The sequence below is a fragment of the Mobula birostris genome, chromosome 4, assembly GCF_030028105.1.
Source record: "Mobula birostris isolate sMobBir1 chromosome 4, sMobBir1.hap1, whole genome shotgun sequence".
Taxonomy (NCBI): Eukaryota; Metazoa; Chordata; class Chondrichthyes; order Myliobatiformes; family Myliobatidae; genus Mobula; species Mobula birostris.
This window is the reverse complement of record NC_092373.1, coordinates 202,403,056-202,415,776: the sequence shown is the minus strand read 5'-3', so window position 1 is coordinate 202,415,776 and position 12,721 is coordinate 202,403,056. Positions and strand designations below refer to the sequence as shown.

General features: G+C 43.5%; 1 protein-coding gene across 7 annotated transcripts in view; it reads right to left on the bottom strand.

Moving 5' to 3' along the window:
* The window catches only part of LOC140196877 (exocyst complex component 6B-like), an 877,039-nt gene that overhangs the window by 481,064 nt on the left and 383,254 nt on the right, over nucleotides 1–12,721 (bottom strand). The window lies entirely within an intron of this gene.

The window sequence follows — 12,721 nt, the reverse complement described above, 5'->3', positions numbered from 1 at the left end:
GGAGCAAATGTGTTCAATATCCATTCAGACGGCTGATGGCACAAGGGAAGAAGCTGTTCTTAAATTTTTGTCTTCAGGCTCCTGTACCCCCTCCGGCAGTAATGATAAGAGGGCATGTCCTGGATGGTGGGGGAGTTTCAAGATGGCATTGCCTTTTGAAGATGTCCTTGATAGTGGGGAGCTTACAACCCTCTACAGCTTTCTCCAATCCTGTGCAGTGGCCCCTCCATACCAAGCAGTGATTCAACCAGCCAGAAGGCTCCCCACTATACCTATGTAGAAATAACTCGGATCTTTGGTGACATATCAAATCTCTTCAAACTCCTAATGAAACATAGCTGCTGGCATGCCTTCTTTATAATTCCATCAATATGTTGAGCACAGGATAATCTTTCAGAAATGTTGACGCCCAGGAACTTGAAGCTGCTCTACCTTTCCACTGCTGGTCCCTTGATGAGGACTAGTGTTTCTTGTCCTGATTTCGTCGCCCTGAAGTCCACAATCAATTGCTTGGTCTGTGGTGCTGAAGGCAAGCTTGTTGTTAGTACACAGCTGACACAGAAACCTAGTACTTAGCTAAACACTATGCAGAGGCAGCTGTAAGATCGGTATTCAATTTCCACCACAGTCTGTAAGGAGCTTGTACGTTCTCCCCGAGACCGTGTTAATTTCCTCCGGGTACTCAGTTCTCTCCCATATTCCGAAGACGTACGGTTAGGGCTAGTGAGTAGAGGGCATGCTATTTTGACAACGGAAATGTGGTGACACTTGCCACTCTCTGATTTGATTTGATGTAAATGACTCATTTCACTATCGGTTTTGATTACATGTGACAAATAAAGCTAATCTTTATCTATCTTCTCGTAAAATCATGGAATTCATTGAGGACTTCAGGAAAGGGGAAGTCGTAGTCGTAGAAATGGAGCAGTTCTCACTGAGGGGTCAGCGATGGAAAGCTTCAAACTCTCAGAACAAGCCCAAGGAATTTCCAAAGGTTACCAATGCTTCAGGACAAGAGTTTTATCACCTGGGCATGAAGATGAAATTTACATTTTCCTTCCACTTGTTTCCTTTCCTGTGTATTGGTTTCTGCAAGGAGGTGTACATTATTGGGAATCTGTGGGGTCAGGCTTGACCACAGAGACCACAAGACATAGGAGCAGAATTTGGCCTGCATCTTTCCATCATTGCTAATTTATTATCTCTCTCAACCTCAGCCCTGTAACCTTTGACACCCTCACTAGCCAAAAACCTATCAACCTTCACTTTAAGTACACCGAATGACTTGGCATCCACAGCCATCTGTGGCAATGAAGTTCACAGATTCACCAGCCCCTGGATAAATAAATTCCTCTTCATCTCTGTTCTAAATGGACACCCCTGCATTCTGAGGTTGCGACCCCTGGTCATGAACTCCCCCACTACAGGAAACACCCTCGGCACATCCAGTCTATCTAGGCCTTTCAATATTTGAAAGATTTCATTGAGAATCCCCCCTCATTCGTCCAAACTCCAGCGAGTACAGGCCCAGAGCCACCTAATGCTCCTCATGTATTAACTCTGTCATTCCCGGAATCATTCTCTGAACCTCCTGAGGCTGCAACATCTTATTTTCCCTTGTCAGTTTCATTTGTTAACATTGTGGTATGGTTCCTTAAGGTTGTCATAGCCGGGGGAGGTAATGAGGATGAGCTCCCACTATCTATTAATGCTTCCAAAGGAGATTTAAAATAGAGTGAAAGTAAAAAATGAACATTGTGGAGAGAACGCAAATTCTCCACGAAACGAGTGCATTCTTCCAAACTGCTCTCAGGCATTTAGCTGTAGATGACCAAGTGGAATATGAGATATTGCTCTTCAGATCTGCATTTGGCCTCTCCAAAACTGTAATGTTTTGATGTACATGTGACAAATAAATCTGAATCTGAATCTGAACAACCATGTTCTAGTCCATAGCAAAGCAATAAATACTCATTGAAAAAGCAAATAATGACTACTAATTATGCAATGGAATGGCCGATGTAAGTACAACTACAGTGGATTCCGGTTAATCATGACACATCAGAACCAGTACATTTTAGCCCAACTAGCTGAAGATGCGTGGAAATTGTTAAAAACAGATGTGTTAAAAAGATAATATATATAAAAACCACCACTTAACTAAGTAAAAAAATATGTAGTTAAATGAAATACAGAACAAATTAGAACACTGACAATGTTATTACAGTACTAGTTCCTGCTGGCTAGTGGTGTACTGGCATCTGCACCGGACTTCAAGGTGAGTGGTCTCGGATTTGTATCTGAGCGGCTCCTTGTTATGCTTTCAATACGTGCTGGATTGAGCTAGCAACTCGGCCTCATAAAAAACAGGTAAAGGTGCGCTACGAGGTGCGGAAAGGAACAACAACAACAAAACTATTTCCTAATAGTTATCGACGGAGGAATTCATCTAGTGTATGGTGAAGTCTTCTTTTGATTGAATGTAAATGAATAAAATCAGCGCAGACACTAAGTGCAAATAATGGATGGCCTTCATACAATGGTTTCAATGATTCATCCTCCAAATCTTCATTCTCATTGTAACATTCAAGATTCTCAAGACCATCAAATACTTTGTAGTGCCTAACTTGTTGAAGAGGTGAAATAGTTTCATTTTCACCCCCAGCTGTTTCTGCTATCTCCAAGCCTGAATGTTTTGAAACCGCAGTGAGCAAAACAGTTCTGAATTGTCTTACTGCTTATTTCTCGCCAACATCAGTGACAAAAATCACTGCTTTTTGAACACAAACACATGTAACTGACACTTGTTAAAAACTGTTCGCTGTAAGCACAGACAACAGAAATTCTGCAGATGCTGGAAATTCAAGCAACACACATCAAAGTCGCTGCCTGGCCGGCAGCGTTCACCAGCAACTTTGATGTGTGTCGCTCTAAGCACAATGTAGTTTTTAAATGGCCACACAAGGTCACGTGACTGACACTAGTTCAAAACTGCAGCAACACTCTCTTGTCCCAAATAAACATAGCAGCATAGTGTCCCAAATAAATGAAGGAAACCCCAGCTACGTTCTCAATTAGTTTTTGTTTTTTAAGAGTTGTCGCAAATAAGTGGCTGCCCCGATTGAAAAATATCCCAATTAAACAGAATCCACTTTATTTGGCCAACAGTCAGTCTGAGAAGTATCATATCACTGTCACATAATCCACCCCGCCTCCCCAATAAACTCCTCATCAACTTCAGATCTGCACGTACCCAGCGACCTCTGAACTTTCGTGCTCTCATGTGTTAAGAGTCTGACAGCGTGGGAATGACTGAATCACAGCTATCTGATTGGATATCGTATTTCAAAGTCCGAACTACCCTGCTAAGTGGCTGCATTTCTTTCTGACTGCAACTGATTATCTCAATTATCTGGTCAATAGATACGGGGTACGATATTCGCCCCGGCAGAAAATAAAACTCCCAGCGGCTTTGAGGTAACCAGGACAACTTACAGTCAACTCACAGGGCACATCTGCAAGGAATTCAGGCAAGAGCTCTCACTGCTTGTGAGTGGTGAGAGCGTGGAATTTCTTCCACAGGGAGTGGTTGAAGGGGAGCAACGGAGAGGTCATGCTAAACAAACACAGGGAGAGGAAAGGAAAAGAAGGATTTGTTTTTACAAGTAGTAAGTCCAGGGTGAAATGTATCCAAAGCTGGTAAGTAGCGAGGAAGGAAGTAACAGCGGTTCTGACAATCATTTTCCAATCCTCTCTGGTTGCAAGAACAGTGCCAGAGAACTATTAACATACCATTGCTTAAAATTAAAGGAGAGGTGAAGTGATTGAACACCACCCTTCCTACCCTTGCCTGGAAAATGCTGAGTGACAGTACCATATGTCACTGGAAAACGCACAGATGAAAAGCCTGCAGTCTAACTACTACATTTGGCAGTCTGGCCCGTTTCGTAGCCGTAGAGCACTACAGCACAGAAATAGGCCCTTCAACCCATCTAGTCCATGCTGAACTATTATTCCACCCAATCCCATTGACCTGCACCTGGACCATAGCCCTCCATACCCTACCCATCCATGTGCATGTCCAAACTTCTCTTTGTAGACACTTTATGTACAAACGTTTGTACATACAATCAGTCAATGTATACAGTACAAGCTAATCTTGTATACAGCCACATACATAATACTTGCTTTTATATTTATGCTTATTGAATTCTTTTATGCTTACTGTGTTTTTTTTATGCTGCATTGGATCCGGAGTAACAATCATTTCGCTCTCCTTTACACTCGTGCATTGAAGAATAACAATAAATAATCCTGAATCTTGAAATGTAGAAATCAAACCTACATCCACCACTTGTGCTGGCAGCCCATTCCTCTCTCTCACCACCTTCTGAATGAACAAGTTCCCCCTCGTGTTCCCCTTAAACATTTCACTTTTCACCTTAACATCTAGTTCTAGTCTCACCCAACCTCAATGGAAAAAGCCTGCTTGTGCTATTTATACTCCCTATAAGGGTCACACACAAAATGTTGGAGGAACTCAGCAGGCCCGACAGCATCTATGGAAAAGAGTAAATGATCAACATTTCGGATCAAGACCCTTCATCAAGACTTATAAGAGTGACAGGGTGGAATATGTCTCTGCCAAAGGAAGTGTAGGGCATCCTTTCCCTTCGTTGGTCGCCCTTGGGCAAAGTGTAGCACCTGCTTAGCACCCCCCATCAGGGTCACGTGAAGCCATGGGAGTAGGTGGTGCATGGTTGTACGAGCAGCTGGTGCAGATCACATATCCTGGTTATGCAACCACAGACACCAGGCTTACAATCTCCGAAGAGTATTGATAATGGCTGGGGTCACCCGATGTGTAAAGGCACTGTCCAGAAGGAGACAATGGCAAACCACTTCTGTAGAAAAATTTGCCAAGAACAATGCCGTGATCGCCCACGTCATACGGCACAGCCCAAAACAAACGAACAAAAGATGCTCTTTATAATTTTATAGCAAAAAGAAACATCAAATGCCAGAGTGATCCTAACCTAAGGCTTTAAGGGCACCCTAACTCTACCGCAAAAATGGAACACTATACGCAACCTCTTCAAGTCCTTCTGTCCCTGCAAGGTGCGACACAAGTGGATAGGGTGGCAAAGAAGGTATACTGCATGCTTGCCTTCATCAGCTGGAACATTTGAGTATAAAAGTTGGCACGTCATGTTGCAGCTGTATAAAACTTTGCTTTGGCCAGATTTGGAATATTGTGTGCAGATCTCTTCACCCCGTTACAGAAAGGATGTGAAGGCTTCAGAGAGGGTGGAGAAGAGGTTCACCAGGATAAGGCCTGGATTGGAAAGAATAAGCAGAGGTTGGACAAACCAGAAGCTGAAGGGAAACCCGACAGAAGTTTATAAAATTACGAGAGGCAGAGATAGTCTTCTTCCCAAAATGGAAATGTCAAATACTAGTGAGCATAGCTTTAAGGTGATGCTAACCCTACCTCAACAACGAACAATATGGATCACTTCTTGGACTCGTCTCTGATGTCTTCTTATGCTTCTTATTTGTACTAATGTTGTCTTTTTCTTCACTGTCTTGTATAATTCATGAATAATTAATGTACTGCATACTGTCGACCATTGAACCGTACAGAAGAGTACAGGCCCTTCAGCCCACAATGTTATGCCAACCATTTAAGCTTCCACACCTCACAACCCTTCACTTTCACATAGCCCTCCATTTTACTATTATCCACATGTCCGTCTAAGAGTCTCATAAATGTCCTTAATGTATCTGCCTCTACCACCACCCCTGGCAAGGTGTTGCATGCACCCACCACTCTGTGTAGGAAGCTTACTTTGACATTCCCGCTACACTTTCCTTCAATGAACTTAAAGTTATAACCCTTCCACTAGGACAGGTACATAGAGTGATAGAGTACTTCAGCTCAGAAACAGGCCCTTTGGCTCCTCTGTCGGACCTTTAAACCGCCTAGTCCTATCGACCTGCTCCAGGGCCATACCCCTCCCATCCATGTACCTATTCAACTTTCTCTTAAACGTTGAAATCAAAATCGCATCCACACTCTCACCATCCTCTGAGTGAAAAAGTTTCCTCTCAGGTTTCCCAATTCACTGATTCTATTCTATTTCTTTGTTCTGTAAATGCCCGGAAGAAAATGAATCTCAGGATAGTATATGGTGACACACAGGTACGTTGATAGTAAATTTACTTTGAGAATTTGAGGAAAGGTTCTGAGGGATATGAGCCAAATGAGATGAGTTTATATGGGAATCTCGGTCGGTAAGGACCAGTTGAGCTGAAAAGCCTGGTGTCGTGCTGCATGACCCTATGACTCTCTGACAAATAGAGGTCAAAATATTGCAATTTACAGCAAAGGGGATCATCAGACCGTAGTGGAATGTAAACAGTTTGCACAGGAACAGATTGGAAATGATACATGCTGTAGCGAGAAGAGAGGTTTTGACTCTTCGGGGAAACATATTTTTGAACATCAATCACAATTGACAGATCCGGGCTGTTCTCCTGTTCTTGACTAATCCCAATGGAATTTGGGATTAGAGGAGGTGATAGGCAGTGCGATGTGATTGTGTAATCATTTGTTCGCAGTTTACTTGAGTGCCCTGGAGCACAAAACACAAGCAATGGGCATAAACACTTAACAAGCGAGACCACCAAATGCTTATCCATCAGCTTGGTATGGGAAAAATACCACCTACGAACATGTACACTTCTCTCCGGTCTCTTGTTAACCCGGTTCACCTTCGTAAGGAGGCTGATAAGATTAGGAACTCAGTAAAGTCACCAGGAAGGCGTTATTCTTGCAATGCTCCTTAGTTTATTGGGCATGAAACAAAAATTTGAACTGGGTAGCAATAGGTTTAGTGCCACAGAGCACTACAACACAGAAACATTCTGCCTAGGCACATTGACCCACATCTGGGCCATAGTCTTCTACACCACCCCCCCAAATCCAAACTTCTCTGAAATGTTGCAATCAAACCGACATCTAACACTTCCATTAGCAACTCATTCCACACTCTCATCATTCTATGAGAGAAGTTCCCTCTCACGTTCCCCTTAAACGCTTCACTTTTCACACAGAACCCCTAGTTCTAGTCTCACCCAAACTCAGTGGAAAAAGGCTGCTTGCATTAACCCTATCTATACATAAGAAATAGGAGCAAGACCAAGCCATCTGGCCCATCGAGCCTGCTCCACCATTCAATAAGATCATGGCTGATCTGACCATGGACTTATCTCCACCTATCTGACATTTCCCTTTAATTCCCCTACTGTGCAAAAATCTATCCAACCTTCTCTTAAATATATTTACTGAGGTAGCCTCTACTGCTTCACTGGGCAGAGAATTCCACAGATTCACCACTGTCTGGGAAAAGCAGTTACTCCCAGATATTCCACCCAGTTCACCGCCCCCCCCGATTTTCTCTTCTCCCACCTCCCATTGGGCACAAGATACAAAAGCCTGAAAGCACATACAACCAGGCTCAAAGATATTTTCCACCCTGCTGTTACAAGACTATTGAGTGGTCTCCTAGTACAATAACAAGGACTTTTGACCTCACAGTCTCCCTCATTATGACCTTGCACTTTATTATCTGCCTCCACCGCAACTCTCTGTAACTGTAGCGAGCTGCCAGCAAAAGTGGTGGATGCAGGTTCAATTTGAACACTTGCGAGAAATTTTGACAGGTACATGGATGGGAAGGGCATTGACAGCATGTCAATGGAACTAGCTAGATTAATGATTTGGTCAGGCTAGATGGGCCAAAGGGCCTGTTTCTGTGCAGTGGTGTTCTATGACTCTAACACTTTATTCTGCATTCTCTTACTGTTTTCCCTTGTCCTATCTCAATGCCCTGTCATAATGAAATAATCTGCATGGACAGAATTTATTTTTTTATTTAGAGGTAACAGCATGGTAAACGGCCCAACTGGCCCAGCCAACCCACATCACATAATTACACTCGTAGGACCAGTTTACCCACTAACCCTTGGTGCCAACATAGCATGTTCATACCTTTCAACCCCCCCTAACTACACGTCTGAAATGTGGGAGGTAACCGGAGCACCCGGAGGAAACCAGCACGGTCACGGGGAGAACATACAAACCCCTTACAATTGAACCTGGATAGCTGGCGCTGTAAAAGCGTTACGCTACCGTGCAAGGCACATGGTATACTGAGCAACAGACACAAACTTCTGGAGGAACTCAGCAAGTCAGGCAGCATCTACAGAGAGGAATAACCAGTCAATGCTTTGTACTCCACCACAGTGCATGCGACAATAATAAACCAATTCACCAGCTAGTTCTAACGCAAGTGAACTGGAACTGCATCAGGAGAGCAGGGAAGCAGGGAGACCCCCAATCTGGTACAGGGCTGCTGACTTGAATGTGAGATCATTTGGTGTAGCAGTTAGCGTGACGTTATTACAGCTGGGACACTGGAGTACCACGTTCAATCTGGAGCCGTCAAGGAGTTTGTACGTTCTCCTCGTGATCCTGTGGATTTTATCCGGGGGCTCCGGTTTCCTCCCACAGTCCAAAGGTGTACTGGTTAGTAGGTTAACTGGTCATTGTAAATTGTCCTGTGATTAGGCTAGGGTTAAGTCGGTGGGTTGCTCGGCGATGGGGCTCAAAGGGCCGGAACGGCCTAATCCACACTGTATCTCTAAAAAATCCTGTTTTTGGGAGAACTGTTAAGATACTGAATGTTTGTGCATACACTCCTTTCAGCTATTCACTCAGCCCAGTGAACTCAGGAAGTGATTTCTAACTGAGGAAACTCTTCAGATTTCTGCGGGGTACAAATGAGCGACCTATTTTCCAGCCTTATCAGGAACAATAGATCCGTGAAAAGATTGGAAGCCAGTTTGCTGCTAACCCTGCCATTGACCCCCATGGACGAGCGCCTTGCCACTCTTGACCTTCCTGAGAGAGTTCAGTGCTTCCTGTGGCAAGCGTTCCCAGATAGCACAGTCTCTCCCGGCTTCCAGCTGCCAATGGCGGGATTTGCAGACACCTACACCCTCTGTCACCAGGACTCTGACCATGGTCTGACCCCGGGAAACAATCCGGAGCACAGCACTGAACTTTTGCACTACAGAGTAACGAAGGGAAAACACGTGAAGCTGGCGCGGCAGGCCTGAACCTGTCGTATCTTCCCTTCCCATCTCAGCTCTGCTTTGATCGCTCCATGCACACTGAACTACAGGCGAGAAATGACCTGAAGTAAAATATCTGCTCAAAGAGACAAGATCAGACTGAATAAATTAAAAGTGATAGATATTGCATTCATCACCTTTGCAGACAGTTGCAGGGTATTGAAGCAGCCCTGAAGCATGGTACCGCTGTTAGCCGAATCGAAAGGTAGTGGCAAATAGAAAAAAGAATAGAAATCTGGCTGAACAGTACCACAACAGCAACCTCTCACTAAATGTCAATCAAACCAAAGAGCTAATCATCAACTACAGAAGGAAGAAACCGGAGGTCCATAAGCCAGTCCTCAGCAGGGGAAGGGAGGTGGAGAGGGTCAATAACTTTAAATTCCTTGGCATTATATCAGAGGATCCGTCCTGGGTCCAACACACAAGAGTCACCACGAAGAAAGCACGACAATGCCTCTACTTGCTTAGAAGTTTGTAGAGATTCAGCACGTTATCTAAAACTTTGACAAACTTCTATATATGCTCAGTCCTGATTGGTTGCATTACAGATTGGTATGGAAACACCAACACACAGGAATGGGAAAAGTCGACATGAAGTGGTGGATACACCTCAGTCCATCACGAGCAAAGCCCTCCCCACCATTCAGCACATCTGCATGGAGCGCTGCCTCACGAAAGCAGCATCCATCATCCAGACCTTGCTCTTTTCTTGCTACTATCCTAAAGTAGGAAGTACAGGAGCCTCAGGTACCACAGCATCAGGTTCAGAGACAATTATTACCATACAACTATAACCTGAACATAGGGGATAACTTCACTCACCCCAATGCTGAACGGATTCTACAACCAACGGACTCATTTTCAAGGACAGTTTACAACTGAGTTCTTGATAGTGTATTTTTACACCGTTTGTCTTACTTTATACACTGTTTTTTGTCAGTCTTTGTTCATGTATAGTATTTTTGTGAATTTTACAAGATTTTTTTGTTTTCATGTAAATTCTCCCGTATTTCTGTGAATGCCTGCAAGAAAATAAATCCCAAGGTAGTATATGATAACATATTTGGCACTTTAGATTTTGGATACTTGCTTCTGAGATAAACTTTCAAACGGGCCGGGGGTCAAGCAGGAGTTACAATAACAAACTGCTGTCGCCAGGTACCTACCCTCGATGTGCTGATACCTGTCGAGTGCCAAAAGGTAAATGTCTGTGCGATGCAGGAAACGGTACCTCCCCGAGGCTGCAGGCTGTGCAGTAAAAGGCTTCAAGCTTCATCTACGTACCTCATCAAAACATGGCACATAGAACTTGAGTGAGAGCTGATTCACAGGCTGAGCTGTGCAGGTTAACACTTAGGAGGGTCCAAACGCAAAACAGTAGCTTCTCCCACTTTTTCAGCAAAGAACTCCCTCAGTGCTTATTTACATTTATAATGTCTGTCACTCAAATGTCTCCAAGAGCATTGAAAAAGTCAACGCAAAACAACTCAGTTGACCGTAAGGCATAGGAGCGGAATTCGGCCATTTGGCTCATCAAGTCTACTCTGCCAATTCACCATGGCGGTTCCTTCTCAACCCCGTTCTGCTTTCTCCTCATAACCTTTCATGCTCTGAATAATCAAGAACCAATCAACCTCCACCTTAAACACACCCAGTGACTTGGCCTCCACAGCCGCCTGTGGAAATGAATTCACAGCTTCACTACCATCTGCTAAATTAATTCTTCCTCATCTCCATTCTAAATGAGCAGACCTTTAGTCTAGACTCCTCCACCAAAGGAAGCATCCTCGCCCTATCCACTCTATCTAGGTCTTCCAACATTCAATAGGTTTCAATGAGATCTCATTCTTCTAAATTCTAGCGAGTACAGGCCCAAAGCCTCAATCACTCCTCATATGTCAACCCTTTCATTCCCGGAATCATTCTCGTGAACGTCCTCTGGACCCTCTCCAATGTCAGCACATCTCTTCTTAGAAAAGGAGCCCAAACTACTCACTCATTATAACATTAGAAAAGTGAAAACAAATTGGTCTCAATTTATTATAATCATTAAGCACAATTTATTTGATTGCATAATTACTCACCCCCTTGAAGTCAGTATTTAGTAGATGCATCTTTGGCAGCAATTACAGCCTTGAGCCTGTGTGGATAGGTCTCTATCAGCTTTACATATCTGGACACTGCAATTTTTCCCCATTCTTCTTTACAAAACTGCTCAAGCTTTGTTAGATTGCATGAGGATCATGATTGAACAGCCCTTTTCAAGTCCAGCCACAAATTCTCAGTTGAATTGGGGCCTGGACTCAGACTTGGCCACTCCAGAGCATTAATGTTGTTGTTTTTAAGCCATTTCTCTGTAGCTTTGGCTTTACGCTTGGTGTCATTGCCTTGTTGGAAAACAAATCTTCTCCCAAGTCGCAGTTCTCTTGCACACTACATCAGGTTTTCCTCCAGGATTTCCCTGTATTTTGCTACATTAATTTTACCCTCTGCCTTCACAAGCCTTCCAGGGCCTGCTGCAGTAAAGCATCCCCACAGCATAATGCAGTCAACACCATGCTTCACAGTAGGGATGGTGTGTTTTTTTGATGATGTGTGGTCTTTGGCGGTCCAAACATAGTGTTTAGTCTGATGGACAAAAAGCTGAATTTTGGTTTAATCAGACCATAGAACTTTCTTCCAGCTGACTTCAGAGTCTCCCACATGCCTTCTGTGAGACTCTAGCTGAGATTTCAAGTGAGTTTTTTGCAACAGTGGCTTTCTCTTTGCCATTCTCCCATAAGGCTGCGACTGGTGAAGCACCCAGTAAACAGTTATTGTATGCGCAGTCTCTCCCATCTCAGCCACTGAAGCTTGTAACTCCTCCAGAGTTGTCATAGGTCTCTTAGTGGCCTCGCTCACCAGTCCCCTTTTTGCACACACACTCAGTTTTTGAGGACGGCCTGCTCTAAGCATATTTACTGCTGTGCCATAATCTTTTCATTTCTTGATGATCAACTTAGCTGTGCTCCAAGGAATATTCAGTGCCTTGGAAATTTTCTTGAAACCATCTCCCGACTTGTGCATTTCAATAACCTTTTTGCGGAGTTCCTTAGAGTGTTCTTTTGTCTTCATAGCGCAGTTTTTGCCAGAATACTGACTCATCAGCGGTTGGATCTTCCAGATACAGGTGTAATTTTACTACAATCAATCGACTGTAAACTGGTGATTTCCATTTAACTAATTATGTGACTTCTCAAACCAATTGGCTGCACCAGTGAGGATTTGGTGTGTCATTTTAAAGAGGGTGAATACTTATACAATCAATTATTTTGTGTTTTATATTTGTAATGAATTTAAATCACTTTATAGAGATCTGTTTCCACTTTGACGTGAAAAGAGTCTTTTTCTGTTAATCAGTGTCAATAAAGACAAATTAAATTTAAATCCACTGTGATTCAATGTTGTAAAACAATAAAACATGAAAACTTCTGGGAGGGTGAATACTTTCAATAGCCTCTATATATATACACACACACAT